We start from the raw sequence: 20,309 nt of genomic DNA, 5'->3' as shown, positions 1-20,309 counted from the left end.
CTCTTGTCCGGTGGCAAAGAGCGACCTGGCAACCATATTTGGGAAGGACAAATCAAATGCATAATTATTGGATGGGGAGACTTGCCTTGGCAAAAAGGAAGTGTGTGAAAAGGATCTAGGGGTCTTAGTAGACCACACACTGAACGTGAGTCAGCAGTGTAATGTGCTAGCTAAAAGGCCAATGTGATTTTGGGCTGTATCAACACTAGTGTCCAAATCAAGCAAAGTGATGGTACTGCTTTATTCTGCTCTGGTCCTCCAGGAAACTCTGGAGCTGCACCGCTGCTGCTCTCTCAACCACCTTGCCCAGGAAAAGTAGATTTGACACTGAGAGGTAGCTGGATGGATTGGTAGGTTTATATTTTGATAACAATATTTATAGCCCCCAAAACATGATGTCTGAAGCAGCCAGGGTAGGCTAATAGCTCCCATTTGCGAATCCGTAGGAGTCAATTGACCTGACCTGCTGGGGGAAGCACTATTTTTTGTAAAATAATAATAATATTTATTTATATTAAATGTTTTAGGCTGCCTTTCTTCTGTTGCACAGGGCTCAAGGCAACTCACAATTTGTATTTAAAAAAATTAAACAATGCCACAACAAAACAGCAGCAGTTCTGTTCACAGTCCTTGTCTCAGACAGAAACCTGATTTTAAGGCCACAACTGTGTTTTCTACCATCAGCTTGGCTGTATCTTTCTCTGATGATCACATTCCACAGAGGAGCAGTTTACCCAGATAACAGTGGCCTCTCTCAGGAGCGCCCTTCTTCGGTGAATGCATGCCTGAGTTACAGAGAGGGTGTGTTGTGTGACCTGGAAGCTCACGTCCCCACTGTTAGATGTCATTGGTGCAAATGATACACGCGTTCTTCCAAACAAAATCTCTCATATGTGAGGTGGTAATATTACTTCTCTTAGAGGCAATGATCCATTTGACACAACCTAAATTGAAATTGGCCTTCTGAGTCACCGCATTAAATTGGTCGCTCATATAAACTTTATTTGTCCACTGTGACCACTAAATCTTCCTCAGGAGTGTTGCTACCTATCCACATTTTGATCTGACCTTATCCAAAATCATCCCCTTCACTCTGAGCAAAGAAATAAAATGTTGCCACTAGAGGTAAATATGCTGAATGGGCCGCTGCAGCTCACTCTTGCTACAGTGACATGTACTCTGCTGCCATCTCCAGTTATTTCTGTTAAGCTACCAAAACCAAAACCCAACCCTCAAATCCTGACTTAAACCCTATAAAGGAAATAATTTATGTATAGAAACAATGACTTTTTGTCAATGTAACAATGTAATGCTTTTTAAAAGACCACCTATTTTCTAAAATAGCCTTCTGGCAAATGAATCCAGCATTAAATTCATTTAAAAGTACATCTCCTATATAAAATACTTGAATAAGCTGATTTGACTTGATTTCTGTATTAAAACAGTAACAAAAATAAATAGGGGATGAAGGGAACAAATAGCAGAGGTGCCATTTAGAGGCATCATCCCTCCCCACGTTGAGTCAGACCAGGCAATTCTTCTTCGGCTAGGGTTGCCAACTGCCAGGTAGTAGCAGGCGATCGCCTGCTAATTCAACTGATCTCCAGCCGATAGAGATCAGTTCACCTGGAGAAAATGGCAGCGTTGGCAATTGGACTCTATGGCACTGAAGTCCCTCCCCTCCCCAAACCCCACCCTCCTCAGGCTCCGCCCCAAAAATCTCCCACCGGTGGCGAAGAGGGACCTGGCAACCCTATCTTCAGCACTATTCTGTACTAGCAAATTCAGCTTGCTTTCTGCAAACATGGGTACATGTTCCAGGTTGCCAGTGAAAAAGTCGCCGAGGCTCATTCAAGCGCCTGAAGGGATAACAGAACTCCAATAACCCGATATTCTGTCTGACATTCTCCAGCATGAACCAGATTTGAAAACCAAGTTTCCCTTGGTTCATGTCGGAGTCCTTGTAATGAGGGTGAATTTTATTTGTTTTGTAAACGTGTTTTTAAAGCTATATTTTCAGACTTTTCTAGCGATAACTTGGGTGATTTGTATAAGCTGGTAGGTATCATAAAAGCTACTTTTAGTGTTGGGGGTACATTTTGAATCTTCTGCGCAGAAGAAGTGAAGTGCAAGTGTTTCTTTTTCCTACTCCACTGGGTATCTTGGACTGTGTATACATGACATTCCAGTTTTCTGGATCATTTAGAAAGCACCCTATCAGTTTAATTATCCCAAGAAATTAGGGAGTGGGCATGGGTGGTGCTCACCTCTTTTGCACACTGTGTGCCCAAGCAGGTTAGTATCAGAGCCAATGCTCTTAAACTTATCACTGTGTTCAATTTATTCTAGAATAGGTTCAACAGTGAGGCTTTAAACCAGTTGTCAATACAATGTTGTATAGTGGTTTGACCACAGGATCAGGGAGACCCAGTTTCAACTCCCTCCCTCTCAGTCACTAGGTGAACTTGAGGCAGTCTCTCCACATAACTCCCAACAGTATTGTTGTGTGAGGTTAAAATGGGGGGGGGGAGAGTTTCTTCTTGGAGAAAGAGTAGGGTAAAATGTGGTGGAGCATCTTGCTGCTCCTTACTTTAATCTCTTTGTCCCCTTCTGAAATTTAAAATGCCACCCCCCATCTCTCTCTCTCTCACGCACACACACTAACTCCAGCCCCCTCCTTGTCATGTTTCAAGAGCTAGCTGAAGGACTGCTTCACAGATGCTCCAGCTCTTCTTATTTACCAGAGACAGTTTCTATTTTCTGATGTGGCGGAAAGTGCCGTCAAGTCACAGCTGACTCATGGCGACCTCTGGCTGGGTTTTCAAGGCAAGAGATGTTCGGAGGTGGTTTACAACTGCTGGCCTCCACATGGGCTGAGAGAGTTCTGAAAGAACTGTGACTGGTCCAAGGTCACCCAGAAGGCTTCATGTGGAGGAGTGGGGAATCGAACCTGGTTCTCCAGATTAGAGTCCTCCACTCTTAACCACTACGCTAGGCTGGCTCTCATTTTCTGGTACCTTTCTGTATTAAGTCACTGTCCCTGTTTTTAACCCATGGAACATGCCTTGTTAAAAAGTTCTGTGAGAGTTGTCATTCTTCAGGGTTCAACTCCCTTTGTAAAGTAACTGAGTGGTGGATGGATGCAGCTTGCAAGGCATATGAGACCCAGGGGGGGTGTAGTGGTTTGGAGTGTCAGGCTAGAACTGATTTATTATAGCTTGAATTCACAGATGAGAGTCTGCTTTTGCAGATGCAAGTGGACTCCAGTCCCCGAAAAGCTTTCTGTGAGTGTTTTAGTTTCCATAAGACTCCTTGCTGTGGTGACATTTATTATGAAACACCACAGTATAAAACTAGGAACACTATAAAATAGCAAATTCACTATATATAACCAACTATTAGGAGAAGTATAACTTCACATTGGAAGTATAACTTCACTATATATAACCAACTATTAGGAGAAATATAACTTCACATTCACTTCAATTGGACATTAATAATTTGGGATAGGCCGATGACACTATTGGCAGAAAATAGTGAATATTTAAAACTACTGCTGAAAGTTAAAAGAGAAAGTGCCAAACCAGGACTACTGCTGAACATCAAGAAAACAAAAGTAATGACTACAGAAGAATTACACAACTTTAAGGTTGACAATGAGGAAATTGAAATTGTTCAAGACTTTCTATTCCTTGGCTCCACCGTCAACCAAAAGGGAGACTGCAGCCAAGAAATCAGAAGGAGATTGAGACTAGGAAGGGCAGCCATGAAGGAGCTAGAAAAGATTTTGTAGTGTAATGATGTGTCACTGGCCACCAAGACTAGATTAATTAATGCCATCATATTTCCTATTACTACCGGTATGTATGGGTGTGAAAGCTGGACAGTGAAGAAAGCTGATAGGAAGAAAATAGATTCCTTTGAAATGTGGTGTTGGAGGAGAGTGTTACGGATACTGTGGACTGCCAAAAACAAATCAGTGGGATATAAATCAAATCAAGCCTGAACTGACCCTAGAAGCTAAAATGACTAAACTGAGGCTATCGTATTTTGGTCACATCATGAGATGACAAGAGTCACTGGAAAAGACAATCATGCTAGGAAAGGTTGAGGGCAGCAGGAAAAGAGGAAGACCCAACAAGAGATGGACTGACTCAATAAAGGAAGCCACAGCCCTCAATTTGCAATCTGAGCAAGTCTGTCAAAGATAGGACATTTGGAGGACTTTCATTCATTGTGTCGCCATGAGTCAGAAGTGACTTGACAGCACTTAACACACACATAACTTCTTAGGCTTTGGCTATGCATGTGACAGGATGAGATAGTAGAATGGACTCCCCTTAAAGAAGGTTTGGAAACTTTAGTTGGTCCAAAATACAGCGGCATGGGTCGTATATAGGAACTGTTGTGGAAAATGTAAAGTCAGTGATATTCCAGCTACACTGTCTTACAGTTTGTTTCCAAGGTGCTGATATTAACCTTTAAAGCTTGAAACAGCTTAGACCATTTCCATCCATATCAACTTGCCTGTGCAAATGGTGCTCTCCTGGGAGAACTTATCATTGCTGAGGTTGAATTGGCCAGAAACCATTGAATTGGCCAGAACTATTCAAGCCAGAATAGACAATGGTCTTTTATGCATAGCTGTTTCATCCACTGTGACCCCTCCGATGACTTTAGGTCTTTGTGTTGATTATACATGCTGTTTCCAACCATCAGAGGTCGCCTTGCCCTCCCCCTGCGTTTCCCTGCGTTTTGCCCACATTTTCAAATTTGAGATAAAACAGGTCCCTGTAAACACGGGCAAAGTGCAGGGAAACGCAGGGGGAGAGCAAGATGACCTCTGATGGTCAGAAATGGCATGCATAATCAACTCAAAGACCCAAAGTTGTCAGAGGGGTGACAGTGAGTGAAACAGCTATGCATAAAAGACCAATACCTAGCTAGATGGACCAATGGTATGACTTGCTCTTAGACAGATTTTATGTTCATATTTGATCAGGACACGAGTATCTACAATTACAAACTTTTGGTAAGGGCCCTTAAGCTTCTTTTTCCACCAGTTGTTCTGCACTGTATTTTCCACCAAGCCACCTTAAAACATCGAATGCCGCTGTGCAATATTTTTTACATTTATTTTACAATGCTTCAATCATGAAAATGTTTTCTTTTCCTTAAGAAAAGTTCCTCACGTTCCTCCCTGGAGGAGGATAATAGTTCCAGCTTTACTGATGAGCAAGTGCTCCAGAAACCAGCCATTTGTGCACATGGGATTGAATTTAATTCTTACTTTTTTAGAGCATGTAATACAGGAAGAAGTTCACGATGTACTTCTTGCAGGTCCCAGCTGGAACCTAAAAAGACTGAATTAGTGTCGTTGTAAACAAGTACCTCTCTTGTCGAATACTCATTTTTCTTCTTTCCCTGGAAACGATGGCTTTAAAATTTATAGGGTACAGGTGATTTGAGGTTTGGGGCTTTTTTTATTTGGGAAAATCAAATGCTTTAAAAATGCGAGAGCCTACAGCTCTTCCTTGGCAGTAATGACTGTGCACTTTATCATGTGCACCTGGAAATTAATGTGGATAAGACTGAACTTTAAAAAGAACTTTCACTTGCTTATAAATCAGGTGTACTGCTAGGTGTTTGGATTAATCATCCACTTTTCACAGTTGGTTGGATAACCAGAATAATTGGAGGTGTGCCCCCTGCTCCACTACATGTGCATTTGGCAGCACATGCATGCACAGCTCCCAGCTCCTGTCAGATAACCAGCAATAGCACTACCAGCTGTTTCGCAGTAAAGCTGGGTGGACTAAATCTAGGCTTCAGTTCTAGGAACTGATTGGCACTAGAATGGTATTACTAGTTTTCACGTGGCACTTGTAGTGCAATGTTTAGACCTGTCCACTAGGTGGAAGTATGTTCTTACTTTGTGTCTACTCGCCAGCTTTAAGTTGCCGTATGAGCCCCGACCCCAAAATTTAAGTTTCTCTTCTCTCAAAGTTTAAGGTGGGAGGACAAAATTATGCATGCTTCAGAGTTTGTTAATAAATAAATAAATAAAAGGAATTCTCCCCCCGGTCAAAAAAAAAAAAAAAGATAGCTGGATTTGTACCAAGAAGCACTGGTATGAGACAGGTGAAAGAAAAAAGGCAGGTTGAATATAATTGGTTGCATGATGATAAGCCCAGCTCCGAGAGTCACAGTGCATTCCTAAGGAGAGTTACTCCAGTCTAAGCCCAATGGGCGTAGACTGGAGTAACTCTCCTTAGGAATGCATTGTCATTTCTGGCTGCCTCATGCTTTTGTCCTGTTAAAAGGTGGCGTGGGCTCCACTGCATGTTGCCCTGTTGCTTGCCATAGCCAAGTAATCATGTGGTATTCTGCCGCTACATCAGTCTGCATGTGCTGAGTGCTCAAAAATGTACTTTTCATTACCAGGCATTGCTTTTTTCTTCCTTTGTTATATTGATTGTATTGATGAGCAGGCAAACAACCAAAGACGTTATAATTTGGTGCTGCAAGGGCTTGTTTTTTAAACTTTATTTAAGGATGTGATTATTTGCAGATGTTATTAATATCCAAAGCTATTCACTTTGTGTCATTCAACTCGGGGGTGGGGGGAGGGTGGCACCGTGACTTAGAGCTTCATGTGTGAATGTATACCAGACTGGTGCCGTCTTCTCCTGAAACTCTAATCAGGCATGCATTTGGGTTTTTTATATATAATTTTTATTTTTATTTATAAAAGAAGGGGTACAAAAGAAAAAAAGGGGAGAGGGGAAGAGTAAGGGTTTCCACAGTACAGTTAAAAAAATGAAAATACACAAACACATCAAACAGATTGCATTGCCATGCTTTTCAGAGCCATATCAGGAATGCATTTGGAGGCCAAACTAGATGATACTGGGTCCCTTAATCCGCCATGAGGATGAGGTGCCATTTTAGAGCCTTGAATTTTTACTTTTCAAAACCCTGTGGGAGGAAGAGGAAGAAGAGGAGGAGCTGGGTTTTATATGCCGGTTTTCTCTACTTTTTAAGGAGAATCAAACCGGCTTACAATCTCCTTCCCTTCCTCTCCCCACAACAGCCATCTTGTGAGGTAGGTGAGGCTGAGAGAACTGTGACTAGCCCAAGGTCACCTAGCTGGCCTCATGTGTAGGAGTGGGGAAACAACCCGGTTCACCAGATTAGGAGTCTGCTACTCATGAGGAGGAGAGGGAATCAAACCCAGTTCTCCAGATTTGAGTCCACCACTCTTAACCACTACACCATCCCGGGACTGTGGCGTGGGGGTGATGGGGCTCCCTCCACATATTGTGGGGCCCAGCAGCATTGGCCCCCATCAGCATTGTTAAAAGTAAAAGATCAACACTCTAAAATGGTGCTGCAACCCTGTGGCGGATTCAAGGACTCCGTATTGTCTAGTTTGGCTCTAATGAGTTGGAGAGGATTCATATGTTCTTGAAGAAGTTTTGCCACTTGAATGTTCAGTCGTTTGTCACATTCTACTGGAGCATTTTTTTATCATGTAGTAGCTGGAGATCTCCTGCTATTACAACTGATCTCCAGCCGATCGAGATCAGTTCCCCTGGAGAAAATGGCTGCTTTGGCAATTGGACTCTATGGCATTGAAGTCCCTCCCCTCCCCAAACCCCACTCTCCTCAGGCTCCACCACAAACACCTCCCGCCGGTGGCGAAGAGGGACTTGGCAACCCATGAGATGAATGGTATATTCAGTTTTGAAAACCAATCAAATCAGGGTCACTATGACTTTCCTTTTATCAAAGATATTTGGTCGGAACAAGTACAAAATGTCTGTTAGCTCTAGAGTTCTTGTGCAAGCAAAAATGCAAGGAAAAGACTGCAGTAGAGGCTCCTATAAAGTCAAACTTATTGTATCACCACTTGCATTCCTGCTTGCACAAGATCTATTTTGGGCACTATGATATATAGGGAAGCAAGTGCTAGGTGAGAGTCCCATGGTGCAGAATAGTAAGCTGCAGTACTGCAGTCCAAGCTCTGCTCATGACCTGAGTTTGATCCCGATGGAAGTCGGTTTCAGGTAGCCAGCTCAAGGTTGACTCAGCCTTCCATCCTTCCAAGGTCGGTAAAATGAGTACCCAGCTTGCTGGGGGTAAAATGTAGATGACTGGGGGAGGCAATGGCAAGCCACTCTGTCAACAAAGTCTGCCTAGTAAACATTGTGATATGACATCACCTCATGGGTCAGTAATGACCCGGTGCTTGCACAGGGGACTACCTTTACCTTTAAGCGCTAGGTGTCAAACAAGATCTTGCACAAGCAGAACTGCATTCAGTCGGTTTATGTTTCTGCATGTGCGTCACTGGATCTGAGCCATTGTCAACCATGATGACTGAGCATGGAGCCTCCTATAAAAGGCAAATAATGCACTGGGACTGAGCAATATAAGGAGCAGTTATGATATCCTTGCTCCTCAAAGGATCAACATTATATTATACCACAAATAGATTGTATTCTGTTTCACAAAGGGTCAGGTTTTCCCACAAACCTTCCACAAGTTTGCCTGGAAGATATATGTATGGAACTGAAAGGAGAAAAGACTGGATTTTCTTCGTAAAATCATGTTAATATAAAATCTTAGAGACAGTGAATGAACATGCCCTAGAAAATATAAATGTCATGATTAACATTCAATCAGGTTGATTAGTGATTAAATAAATTGGATTCCCCCCCTCCATGCATTATACCCATCTATGTTCCTACTGCTGGGGAACTCTATAATAAGATTAGGACCCTCAAAGCCTCATCAATCTTTCCCCTGTGGGTTTATTTTGAATGTCAAACCTGTTATTTAGTGATGAGATTTTTGCTTACAAAATGTTGTTAGGAAAGGTCTGGATTTCAGTCATTTTTAATTTTACCTCAACTCCATCCCTCAAACTACTCTAATTGAATTTGGGCTTCAGCCAGTTAATGGTTAATTTTAAAAAAATGAACTTTATCCTAAATCACAAAATTCCAGCTGAGTTGGAAAAACGCACAGAGTATATAAATCAGTGCCTAAAAATATAGCAAGTAAATCTCAGTTATACAAGAAAAAAAAACACAACTCAGGGAGTTGGTACATTTGAAACAGAAGCTTTGAACGGCAAGCCTTAATAAATCAAATCTAGAAATCAAAGGCGAAAAACCCCCAATGATTTTTCTTGTCTTCTAAACCAAGGAAAGCAACTCCTTAATGCCCTCACGGAGATAAAGTCTCTGCTTCTAATATATCCTGATATATTTATGGATAGAGAAATTGCAAGCCAAAACTTAGCAAAAAAAAAAAAAAAAAGCATGAAGCTCAGAATAGGGATGGTTGACATTAAATAGTTTAACAGTCGAGTAATTGGAAAGAATGCTTGTCCAAACAGAGGGCAATGAATGGGCCGGGCAGCCAACGATGCCCAACAAAGGGTTTTGTATGTCCCATAAATTTTGCTGATTTTTAATTAACAAAGTTATGCAGGCTTCAATGATCCCTGCCCATTGATTCTGGGGTTGAAAGAAATCTTTCAGCTCTTTGTAGAACTGTATATAATATATTAATAGGGAGGAGGATCAAACGATTATTCTCCCCTTAATGATGGAAGTTGGTAGTTGCTTCACAGATTTTTTTAAAAATGTGGACCTCCGTATTTGCATACACAAGGTTTCTCAGAGTGCTTCTGTGAAGATTTTTGGCCTTCATGAGGGATTATAAACAGGACTATTTTGAAACAGCATCCTTAGATATGGAAAACTTCCATATTGCTCCATGTTAATTTGCATTCAGTACAGTCAGAATAAATACATTGTATTAGGGGCAAGACGCAGGAGAGGTCAAATTTTGAGACTTATTAGAAGAGCGCTTTTTTAAAAACCTACTTTGAGGTACCAATGCCCCATAACTTAATGATCTGGCCATTGTGGGAAATGGTTGGGAATATTTGTGAAATGTGATCATTAAAATGAATAGTTGCTGACTGGGTAGGGGAATGTGAGCCTCACTTTTCCTTACCATCTTTCCTTCTCCCAATCTATCCTCCCTCAGAACCTTTACTTCTGATCGATGCCTCTCTATGCCTGCCTCCATAGTCCTGTTACCTTGAGCTCTATTCAGTTGTAAACCTTTTTGGTGACCATGTTAGCATGAGGCTCACCACAGTGTGAGCAATACTCTGGCAGAATGTGTGAATCCTCAAATAGCATAACATCTGCTTGCTGAGAGACAATCCAAATAAGTCATTTTAGTTCCAAACTCCAGGTAATTGCTGGAAAAATAGACACCACTGTGCAAGTAACATGAGGTTTTGGAAATTAGCACAGATATGAAGGATAGAACAAAGTGCAAAAAGTATATTAATATGCTACACAATTATACAATGAAATAGACTATATAACTCCAATATAGCAACTACATCTATCCTAAACTAAAATGCAATAATTCACCACAATGGACATAAAAGTCTCAATGGTACAAAGTTCAAGTCTCCATACAGGTAAAGTGGTGGAGTATTCACAAAAATTAGATATAATGCTGATATATCAATATGTTCTTCTTATTTTTATTCTCTAGGATCCTTCACCAGGTAACTGAACAGGAGAAATATCATCCAGAAGGGGATACGGCCGTTTCAGAATCTTCAACAATCCCACTTCTGATCAATGCAGATTTTCACAATTCAGTCTCATCTTCAAATATCAGATTCTCAGCATCACATAAGGTAATGTTCCATCTTCCTACTTTAGGATAGCTCTCTGAGTTCCCTAACCCTAACCCTAACCTCCAGGTAATAGCAGAAGATCTCCTGCTATTACAACTGAACTCCAGCCAATAAAGATCAGTTCACTGGAGAAAATGGCCACCTTGGCAACTGGACTCTATGGCACTGAAGTCCCTCCCCTCCCCAAACCCCTCCCTCCTCAGGCTCCCCCCTAAAAACCTCCCGCTGATGGCGAAGAGGCACCTGGTAACCCTAGTTCCAAACATGCTGCCATTTCTAAAATTGTTTCCCATTTTAAGAACTCCACATGGCTCCAAAATCAAACCTACCACTATTATCTGAATACCTATTAAAAGATGCCCAGCTTGCAAAGATATAACTCATCACCTGGGTTCGGCAACAGCATGAAGCAACCTGTTTGTTGAACTGCATTTTCTTATATAGTCTTCTGCCGCACAAGTCCTTGAATATAAATTTTACTTGTTCATTGCCTCATATTTTTCTCTTATGTATTGTAAAGACTTCTGCAACAGAAACTCTGAAAGTCTTTCGCTTTGCATATTACTCAACAATGAGTTTCAAATACTGATTTAGGAGGCACTGTAATGCAAACAGTGATATTAAATAAAATGAAGGAAAGTCAGAATAGCTCTTAGTAGCATACAATGCTTATCGCAGATATTCTGTGTTATTTTGCAAATAAGCTATTTTCTTTTCTTCCATCTGTCCTCATTAGTAGTTCCACAGAGACACACTGTTTTATAAGAAATGAAAATCAGGTCATTGCTGATGTGTGTGTGAGGAAGAATAAATATAGTTTAGCTAATATTCTCTTGTGTCTTTGAGTGGTTTGTAAAAATTGGAACTGACTTCTGGAAATCCTAGATCCACTTGAAGTTTGCATGTTACAAATATGCTGTTGAAATGGATCTCTTGAGCTTTGTCTGCACTACTAGTTTATTATAATCAGTGTCGAGCTGCAGGTGATTTATTTCCCAGTGATCCTGCAGCATTGAGACCTAAACCTTTAGGGAATGGATGTAGGCGCTGCCAGAATCTGATGCGGATCACACTGTATTGATTTGAAGAGGGTCACTTTCCACATTAATGTTTTAATAAAGAACAAAAATGTATGAGAAATATTGTATTAACCATTGTGTTTGGACATGCAAGTGCCAGAATGTGGGTTGAAAGTTTCTGTGTTCACTCATTTTCTTCTCTGTGGTAAATTAGGATGATATGATTAAGAAAGAGTTAATGATTGGCAAAGAGGCCATCTGCCTCCTGGTTAGGGTTGCCAACCATTGGCTGGCAGCAGCAGGTCAGGGAGAGTGTGGGATGGGGGAGGGATGATGTTACGTTGTCACATCTCTAGTTTGACATTCCTGCAAAGCTCTAGGATTCGGTCAGAACTCGTCTGAATCCTAGAGCATCACATCAACATCACGCCACCAATATTACATCATTTCTGAGTATTCACTGGAATTGATTTCTCCCCATTAGCACAGTGCTACTTTTTAGAACATGCCCCCCTTAGGGGTCCACAGAGAGGGAGGCTGGGATGTCTCTCACTGAAGCAGGAGATCTGTTAAAATGGCTACTAAAGTTGTTGCAATTAGGGTCTTTAGGCCCAAGTTTTATTTTATGTAAGTAAACCCAGTCCTTCACAAGCGGCTGGGTTCAAATCCTTGGGGAACTGGAGGATCTTCCCAAATTCTCATAATAACATTCTGCTCTATCGACATTATTGATTTCCCATTAAGCAACGGCTAATGCATGGGCCCAAGGGAATCATGTTCACTTAGTTCAAGTTACTTAAAAAGAACAGAATGCTGGAAGCTTAGCGTTGCCAGCCTCTAGGTATACTGGAATATCAGCATATTGGACAGTGGACCACCAGTGCTGGTTCTCCAGGTACTAGCTGGAGATCCCCTGCTATTACAACTGATCTCCAGCTGTCAGAGATCAGTTCACCTGGAGAAAATGGCTGCTTTGGCAATTGGACTCTATGGCATTGAAGTCCTTTCCCTCCCCAACCCCCACCCTCTTCAGGCCCCGCCCCAAAATCCTCCTACTGGTGGTGAAAAGGGACCTGGCAACCCTATCTTTTGACACTGCTGCACAAACAAAAGGGTCGCTTCTCATTCAGAAGAGGTTTTGAGATTGAAACAATGGCTGTTTCTGCAATGTTAAATTAAATATGGTTATCATTTCATGTCTGCGCTGTTTGGGACTGGAAATGTTTGGGATTGGAAATGTTTTGCAGTCGTTTAATCCTCGTGTTATCTGCAACCACTTATACCACGATATTTCCTTTAACCCTGTTTTAAGGATGACTTGACTTCCCCTGAGGTGTGAACATGTTTGGGATGCCATTCACTTCCCTACCCCTGCATTGATCCTACCCACTGCGTAGCAAGGCAAATCCTCACCATTTCCATGCTTAGTCCTAATTTTGGGTTTCTCTCCCCACGCCCATTCTGGCTTCTCCCTCCCATGTGTCCCTCCCTCCCATCCAACCCCTTCCCTCAAAGTCAAACACAAATGAGGGAGTGAAACCTTCATGAAATGTGCAGGAAGACACCAACCGAAGAGAGGCTGGAAGGTAGCTCCTGGCAGGGAGCTGTTGAAGAAAGGAGGGGAGGAATACCCAGCTTTGCAAAAGCACATGCACAGACAGGGAGCAGACCCTTTAAGAGCTGACCCACCCCCTCCAAATAAACTGCAACAAGGCTCCGTTTTCCAGGGGAGGGACTCAGATGCTCCGGTGATTCACCGGGGATTCATAATTAATCACAAGGTACTCCTGGAATTTCATCGGGGGTGGGAGTGGGTCGAAGCCCTCATGCATATGATGTTCAAGAATTTGAATCAGAAAACTGTGCAGTGAACCAAACACAAACTTCCCCTGCATAAATGACCAAGCATTTCCTAAGCATTCTAAGGCAAGTGGTGCTTCCTTTCTTGTAGCTTGCACATATGCTCACTCTGTTTGTAGCACCAGCTGTCTTTTATTTCTGCTCCATGTGGTTGAGTGTGGTGACATGCAAAGATCCAGTGTCTGTTAATTGGCTGAGGGACCCATTTGTCAAAGTAGGAAGCTGTTAGGTAGAGAAATGAAGTAGCTACCAACAAGCAGAGCAGGTGCGTGCGCTAGCTAGAGATCTGAAGTCCTACCAGAATTTATTTCCTACTGCATTTTTCCTCCCAGGAGTTCAAAACAGATTACATATGGTTCCCAAGTGATCTTCTATCCAGGAAACTTCAACAGCCCAACTTGTTTAGCATTAAAAGTAGAATTTCATCATGTATTTTCAGACTTCTACTTGGACAAACACACTTTGTCTGTACTTGATTTTCCCCCAAACAACTTGCACCAACCTATGGCTTAAGGAATGTGGCATAATATTCCAACCATAGCAACAAGAAAGGCCTCTTGATATTTTGAGGGCAAGACCGACCATCCCCATTGGACCATGAGCACTGATTAGGAAACTGGCCATTAGTCCAAATTGTTTGGCTGGCTGGATCTACAATCTGTCTTACTAAAGCTTGTGCTGGAAGGGAACGTGCCACCCTCTCCACAACCGGAGAAAGAAAATATTACCAGTCATAAATACGTATAAAGCTGACATTTCTATGAGCATGTGGCTTAGTGAATCATGCCTGGGGAGACACCTGATCTATAAGAATCCTGTGCCTCTTCAGGGAGTGAGAAAATCTGCCAAGAAGGAGGTTGGCGGAAGAAACCTAGTGTGCTAAAAGGGCCTATTTGTTGGGAAAGCCTGATAACAGCTGAGTGGGAAAGAGCCAGCAGAGATCACAGGGAAGCGACACGACAATGGAAGTGCAGAAGTTCTCAAAAAACCCTTCCTTTCATTCTCAACAAATCTCTTCCTTTTGATCCTAGCAACAACATAGAGTTCAATAGTTTACCTTCTGTTTTATCCTTGGAGGACCATTTTGATTAGGAAAATGTATCGTGGACAAAAGTGCTGAAGAAGAAGAAGAAGAAGAGTTGGTTTTTACATGCCGACTTTCTCTACCACTTAAGGAAGAATCAAACTGGCTTATAATCACCTTCCCTTCTCCTCCCCACAACAGACACCCTGTGAGGTGTGTGGGTGTGTGGGTGTGCTGAGAGCTCTAAGAGAGCTGTGACTAGCCCAAGGCACCCACCTGGCTTGATGTGGAGGAGTGGGGAAACCAATCCAGTTCACCAGTTTAGAGTCTGCCGCTCATGTGGAGGAGTGGGGAATCAAATCAAGTTCTCTAGATTAGAGTCCACCGCTCTTAACCTCTACACCATGCTGGCTCTCTGTCTAATATTTATAGAGTGTTAGTTGCTTAGATGATCTGCTTCACCTCTTGGGCATGTGGTTAGCCTGTATGGGGAGGAGATTGAATTCTGTGTTTGAGATGCTAGCAGACATTGCTGTTTATGGTTGACCTGTATGCATGCTTAGAGCAGGCATTGAAAATCTGCTGGATGAGTTTTCCAGAGATTAATGCCAGCACCAAAAGCACTCTTTGTCCCAACTCCCAACCTGCTTAGACTGTGTAAGACTAGTTTCCACCATCCATAGAGCCTGCAATGGTCTCAATAATCATGACTGATGAAGCTGTCTGATCTCCAAGCCCATTAAGGAACGCAGAGTTGGGAATGTTAAATTGGACCCACCATTTGATTGGCAGCCAATTGTGTGATTCATGCACTGTACTCATTAAGTGCATCAAATATTGATGAGTGAACCTCCACATTTTTGGATCAGGTTACCAATAAGCCTGGATGCATGTCCAAGTCATGGGATAGCGGGTGAGGGCAGGAATGGGCTACAATATAATATTTATAGAGTGCCAAGACACCTCATAAATATTTGTGGCATTTCAACTATTCCTGGTTACATGCACCCTATCATTCTCAACATAAAAAAGAAAGAAAAAAACGATTAAAAGGGGGGGGTGGATGAAGATTTTACTAAAAGTCAGGATGTTTTTGGACAGTGGCTTCCATACTATGTTCTAAGGAAACCTGGGGTTCTTTGGAAGGTTTTCAAGAGTTTCCCAGTAAGATTAGTAATAGTAATGACCAATAAACTTCCCAGGCAGGGAAGTTCACCATTGTCAAACTCCCCCTACAATGTGGCTGTCTACACTGGAATTTTGCCATGTTCTAGGGGACTGCCCTCAACATGTAGAGATGGTGACGTCCAACAGACCTGTGGACAGCATCTTTTGAAGGTCAGGATGAGTCCAACTTCCGACAACTTGTGTACTCCAATGAGAACCCCATCTTTCTGCTTCATTTATTCCTTGTGAGAAAGGAACCCCCTTGAGTCTCCCTGAATGGCAGCAATGACAACGAGGTGCACTATAACCAATGACAACCTCTAAACAAAAATGGCTAGAACATCTCGATTGCAAGTAGAGGGTCTGGTTTATGAGGGAATCAGTGCTGTAAGATGGAGCACGATGGTCAAAATTAGGGTTGCCAGGTCCCTCTTCTCCACCAGCAGGAGTTTTTTGGGGCAGAGCCTGAGGAGGATGGGGTTTGGGGAGGGACTTTAATGCCATAGAGTTCAGTGGCCAAAGTGGCCATTTTCTCCAGGTGAACTGATTTATATCGTCTGGGCATCAGTTGTAATAGCAGGAGATCTCCAGCTAGTACCTGGAGGTTAGGGTTACAAAGCTTCTGCGAAATGGGCTCAGCACTGGGCTCCCATCTTGGGGATTAACAATCTTCGGAATATTGGCGCCCATATTTTCCATCGCTGCAAGAATGGGTGTCTCTACCTAAGAAGGTTCCGTTCGGGTAGACATCCCAGCACGCAAAGCACACAATTTGCTGTTATTGCTTCAGTACTTTTGTTGGAAACTAAGAAATGTGAGCGATTGTATTCACTTGGGATGTCAGTCATCTTTGCATATGTATATATTGTTGCCTTATTGTGCTTTGTAAACCTTATTATTCGACAAGAATTATTAGTTAGCCATCGGTGCTTGTTTTGTTACTTTATAACCATATCTCAGCACAAGGTTTTATTTGATTACCAGTACCTGGAGGTTGGCAACCCTAGTCATAATGCATACCCCCCCAAATACCCTAGGGAACCCATGTGTCCAGCATTGCTGTTTCAGTTCTAAACATTCAGAGTGAGGCTTCCTATGAAAGCACCGACTCCTTTCTATGAGTACCTCGGCCAGTTATTGCGGTTGGGCAAAGCATATGTCGAGATCTGCAGTTCCTCCTTTTGCATATACCCTGAGGAACTCGGGGGAAAGAAGGTTAGGCCACACTTTCCTCAGCCTTCCGGTAACGTCTTCCTCCTGCCTTTGGCATATATGACTGGGCACGTAGGAGTGGAATCTGAATTTAAGGCAAAAGGGCAAGACAAACATGGGCTTAGCCTTTTGGAGCAACCTGAGGAAGCTTTGCGGAGTTGTTCCCTTTGGACATCCGGTGTGAGACTCGCTGCTGCTTTTGTCAACTTCTGTGTTCTGCTTGCTTTCGATAGGCTGTGTTTGACTGCGTAAAATAAGTGGTAGTGAGACATCATAAATCTTCAGTGCATTCCCACCCAAAATAACAGTGCAATAATAAGCAGTTACGCCCTTCTGGCCCACGGACTTCAACGGTCTTAGAAAGGTCCAACTCTGCTTATTATAGTACTGCATTGTAAAACCTGCAGCACTAACCTTGGACTTCTCACCAACTGGAAAGCATTGCACTAACTATAAAAAAGACTGTACTCTGTAGTACACATCTTAAGATACATGAGGGGGGAGGGCCCAATTAGGTGTTACATTGCAACGAGTTTCCATGAGGGCATAAATAGGGAGTGCTGCTCTCAGCAGGGTAACTGGGATCCGAGAAGCTGTGGAGCAGAGGGGTTTACTTAAAACTTTATCCGAACCGCACCAATTCCCAGTTCTAAATCCACCCGCGGTGGCAACTACCTCTAGGGTTGCCCGACTCCAGGTGGGGCCTGGAGTTCTCCCCGAGTTCCAACTGAGGTCCAGGCAACAGAGCTGGAAGAAATGATAGCTTCTGAGGGTGGGCTTCATGGCATTGCATTTCAACTGAACTTCCTCACCTCCCCAAACACTGCCTCCCCCCAAAACTTCCCCCAAATCTCCAAAAATCCCCCAAGCTGGAATCAGCAACCCTTCTACCCCCACCAAGTTCCAAATGTGGGCAAACCCATGTTTCCAAAGTATAGGAGACAACCCTCCCCCCCCCAACTATTTTGCTATGTACACCTAGATGGCAGCATGCGTAGTTCTGCATGAACAGCCACCATTGATCTGATTATTGAGACTGTCATGGAATGAGTCCAGTCACAACTGGGATGGGAGAGGATGAATATAAGAAGAGCCCTGCTGGATTAGACCAGTGGTTCATTTAGTTCAGCATCCTGATTCACACAGTGGCCAAACAAACATGTCATAGAGGGAGGTGATTGGGCTAGCTCAGAGTCATCCAGAAATCAACATAGCCACATTCCCATGAAGTCATTGGGTCATTCCAGTTGCCATGCCCACTGAACACTGGTCTACAATAGCCACTCTTTGCTATCTCTCTGCAATGTCTTCACCAACAGGGCTTGGCCTTTCCCTAGGGTTGCCAGTTCAGGTTTGGGGAAATACCTGGAGATTTTAAAGGTGGAGCCTGAGGAGGTGGGGTTTGGGGAGGGGACAGATGCCATAGAGTCCAGTTTTCAAAATGGCCATTTTCTCCAGGTGAACTGATCTGTGTTGCCTTGAGATTATTTGTAACAGAGGGAGATCTCCAGCCACTACCTGGAGGCTGGCAGCCCTACCTTTCCCCCACCTACAGACTGACATCTGGCTTTTGGCAGATCCAAATATTTAGATGCTTACTGGGGGTGAGGTACATAGTTTGCTCTATGTACTCTATGGATATTTGAAGGCTAATACTGACTGTGCTGCTTTCCCAGGTCTCTGGTATATAATTGCAGACACTGATCTTCTGCACTTTGTCTGTCATGCCACAAGTACAAGCAAAATTATATCCCATCATCTGCAGGATAAAGCAAGAAGTACAAACTTTTACCAAGGAACACATCCAACATAAGTTCTCACTTTTACATGTTTTAAGTTTCAAAAATGTAATGGTGCGGATTGAAATATTCCTCCCTCCCCCCCAATTCATTCCTGCATACTTGTCTCAAAGCGTGGCTTCAATTGAAGTGTTTTTAGACATACCGGACTTTGATTCAATGTAAATCAAACAGTCGTCCAAAGAGTTGGCCTGTAGTACATGTTCAGCAGATGCATCGGCAATGGTGCACTGCAGCTGGTTCACATTTGATGTACAGGTACAGTGTGCTTGTAATTACTAGCTAGCCAGCCAATAATGTAGTTTTGGCGCAATTGGAGGCCAGATGTTTTAAATGAAGAATAGGCTGAGTGAGCTAGCTTTCATAAATTTTGTTGTCTGCACGGTTTTATGGGTCATTCTCAGCTGCTCTGTTTATCTAAGGAAGGCAGAGAGATAATTTGGGATTGCTTTGGGTTTTCTCCGAAAGATTTGGTACCATTAGCAGATGGCTTCGAACGAAAGTGCATGACAAACAGTGAGCTTAGGGAGCAGTTGTCTTTTTTCTCTCTCCCAAAATTGGACGAAGCCAGCTTTCGGAACCAAGCAGGATAGGGAATCTTATTTATGACAGTCCTGTGTGGGTCTATGGAGGGAAATAAAATATCCTGTATCCCACTGATTTTCCACAGAAAATGGCACTCACTGACCTCTTTCTTAATAAAACAATATTTACATTGTGGGTTTCATGAGAAATTAGCACCAGGAGGAAGGAAATGACAGTGAATAAGGCAAAGATGTGCAGCCAAATGGATGGAGAATCCAGATATGACTTATTGCTTCTTAGGCTGTGGGTTTAACCAGAATGTGGTGAGTTGCGATGTGCAGCTCTGGTAATCAACCCAAAGTCCATTGTAAAAAGTGAACTTAGGTTGACTTCATATTAAAAAAAGAGAGAGAGTTGTGTGTTGGGCCAAAGTCCATTCCTTTTGGCATCAAGCAACGGTTGTGTATTACAATGGTATATCAGAGAAAAGACAGCTGGTAATGCTTTGAGAGAGTGGAGGTGTCTTAATAGCACTGCTGCAGCTATGCCAGACATATATGCCTTTTCCTATCGTGGGGCAAACTCAGGGGGAGGGGCAGTTCTGCAGTTTATCAGCCTGTTTCAGCTTGAGCTGAATGAAATGTGGTAGTTGCCACTCCCGCTAACACCACCTAGATCCTCAGAGCGGTTCAGCATTTTATGGTAAAGGATGAATGCACCCTGAATCACAACCTGATTTTTTTAGCTTGTCTGAACAGTCTGATGATTGTCTCCATGCCATTACAAACTTTGTTTTGCACTGACATAGAGAAAATAGTCCCAATTTTGCATGGAGCAGTTGCATCGGATAACTGTCACCGTCTGGGAGGGTTTAAATGGCTCTAAAAGGGCAAATGATCCATGAGAATGCTAAAAAGGCAGAGAGGGAGTCAGAAGTTAGGGAGAGGGAAGCCAGAGCTCAGGGC

The sequence above is a fragment of the Euleptes europaea genome, chromosome 10, assembly GCF_029931775.1.
Source record: "Euleptes europaea isolate rEulEur1 chromosome 10, rEulEur1.hap1, whole genome shotgun sequence".
NCBI lineage: Eukaryota > Metazoa > Chordata > Lepidosauria > Squamata > Sphaerodactylidae > Euleptes > Euleptes europaea.
Note: the sequence above shows the minus strand (reverse complement) of the source record.